General features: G+C 43.4%; 1 protein-coding gene across 1 annotated transcript in view; it reads left to right on the forward strand.

Moving 5' to 3' along the window:
• Positions 1–2,500, forward strand: part of LOC134443932 (rab GTPase-activating protein 1) — a 140,038-nt gene that overhangs the window by 1,024 nt on the left and 136,514 nt on the right. The window lies entirely within an intron of this gene.

Here is a 2,500-nt window from a genome sequence, read left to right on the forward strand (position 1 = left end):
TCAGCTTTATTGTCCATTTCTCATGCACTGGTCATGCAAAGAATTGAAATGACGTTTCTTACTTGCACATGCAGACAAGACAGAGGCTTTAGGTAGACATGGACAGTATAGACACACAATACATCACATTACATCACATCACATTACATTACACTTAGCTGACGCTTTCATCTTATTCAAAACGACTTACAACTATTATTGTTCAGTGTATTGGTTACAGTCCCTGGAGTAATGTGGGGTTAGGTGCCTTGCTCAAGGGCACTATGGCCATGGATGGAGATGTAGGGAGAGGTCAGGCGGGATTCGAGTCCTATGAGACCATCTGGCGGCTAACTGGTCTCATAGGACTCAATGTTAACTGCTAGCTTAGAGGTAAAATTTGCACTGCCATACCCAGAGAACGGTTGAAAGTACAGGAGAAAGGTAAAACTCAATCATCTAACTCAAGGAGAGGTGTAAAATAATCTTATTTCCAAAAGTGGGACAGTATCACTTTACATAGCCTACAAACAATTGATACACAAGGTGCAAAGTGCAGAATATAGGCTATTCTGATATGTCATACCATAGAATAAGCGACCTGCCAAATTGGCTAGTAACACTGAAATTATTACTGGCCACAGCCAAGTTTTACCTGCACTTGGCCGGTTGGCAGGTGCCAGTGTCAAGCCCTGCTCTATCCCCATGTACATGTTTTAAGTGTGTTTATGATTGTTTGTGTGTGTTAGGGCGGTAACGATACACTCAACTCACGATTCTGTTTGTGTCACGATTCATGACCTACGGTTCGATACACCCCGCGATTTCACATTTGCCAACATTATAAACTTTATGAATAAAAACTATGATAGTTTATCGGTAGAATAGGTTACAAGATGCTACTAATAGTTATAGAAAGTTTCCTATATAATAATAATGATGATATGCTTGCAGCACTATCACTTCATATCATGTGGTTGTCTTCTGGGCTGATGGGTATCAAAACGTTATAGGGGTGTATCACGATACTGCCTCCTTGTATCACGATACAGTATCGTGACTCTGTGTATCACGATTTCTCGGTTCGATACAATATCGTTACAGCCCTAGTGTGTGTGTGTGTGTGTGTGTGTATAGTCAGATACCAGCAGGTTTTGCCGTGTGTGTGTGTGTGTGTGTGTGTGTGTGTGTGTGTGTGTGTATGTTGGCTATCAGCAGGTTTTGCCGTGTGTGTGTGTGTGTGTAGTCGGATATCAGCAGCATGCCGGCCGTAGATTGTTGAGGTGTGTGTGTGTGTGGTTGAGGTGTAATCAAGCTGTGGTGGATAGGTAAGGTGTGTGTGTGTGTGTGTGTGTGTGTGTGTGTGTGTGTGTGAGAGAGGTTTAATAGCATGTCATGGATACTTCTCTTAACAGCGTGTGTGATTTATCCATCCACCCAACACGCCCATCCTGTGTGGTGGTGTAGTGTAGTGTAATGTAGAGTAGTGTAGTGTAGTGTAGTGTAGTGTAGTGTAGTGTAGTGTAGTGTGGTGTAGTGTGGTGTAGTGTAGTGTAGTGTAGTGTAGTGTAGTGTAGTGTAGTGTAGTGTAGTGTAGTGTAGTGTAGTGTAGTGTAGTGGTGCATCCTGGGTAGTGTAGTGTAGTGTAGTGTAGTGTAGTGTAGTGTAGTGTAGTGTAGTGTAGTGTAGTGTAGTGTAGTGTAGTGGTGCATCCTGGGTAGTGTAGTGTAGTGTAGTGTAGTGTAGTGTAGTGTGGTGTAGTGTAGTGTAGTGTAGTGTAGTGTAGTGTAGTGTAGTGTAGTGTAGTGTAGTGTAGTGTAGTGTGGTGTAGTGTGGTGTAGTGTAGTGTAGTGTAGTGTAGTGTAGTGTAGTGTAGTGTAGTGTAGTGTAGTGTAGTGTAGTGTAGTGTGGTGTGGTGTGGTGTGGTGTGGTGTGGTGTGGTGTAGTGTAGTGTAGTGTAGTGTAGTGTAGTGTAGTGTAGTGTAGTGTAGTGTAGTGTAGTGTAGTGTAGTGTAGTGTAGTGTAGTGTAGTGTAGTGTAGTGTAGTGTAGTGCAGTGCAGTGCAGTGCAGTGCAGTGTAGTGTAGTGTAGTGTAGTGTAGTGTAGTGTAGTGTAGTGTAGTGTAGTGTAGTGTAGTGTAATGTGGTGTAGTGGTGCATCCTGGGTAGTGTAGTGTAGTGTAGTGTAGTGTAGTGTAGTGTAGTGTAATGTGGTGTAGTGTAGTGTAGTGTAGTGTAGTGTGGTGTAGTGGTGCATCCTGGGTAGTGTAGTGTAGTGTAGTGTAGTGTAGTGTGGTGTGGTGTAGTGTAGTGTAGTGTAGTGTAGTGTAGTGTAGTGTAGTGTAGTGTAGTGTGGTGTAGTGTAGTGTAGTGTAGTGTAGTGTGGTGCGGTGCGGTGCGGTGCGGTGTAGTGTAGTGTAGTGTAGTGTAGTGTAGTGTAGTGTAGTGTAGTGTAGTGTAGTGTAGTGTAGTGTAGTGTAGTGTAGTGCTGTGTAGTGTAGTGCAATACTAGTGTAGTGCTG

Source organism: Engraulis encrasicolus, unplaced genomic scaffold (genome assembly GCF_034702125.1).
Source record: "Engraulis encrasicolus isolate BLACKSEA-1 unplaced genomic scaffold, IST_EnEncr_1.0 scaffold_39_np1212, whole genome shotgun sequence".
Lineage (NCBI taxonomy): Eukaryota > Metazoa > Chordata > Actinopteri > Clupeiformes > Engraulidae > Engraulis > Engraulis encrasicolus.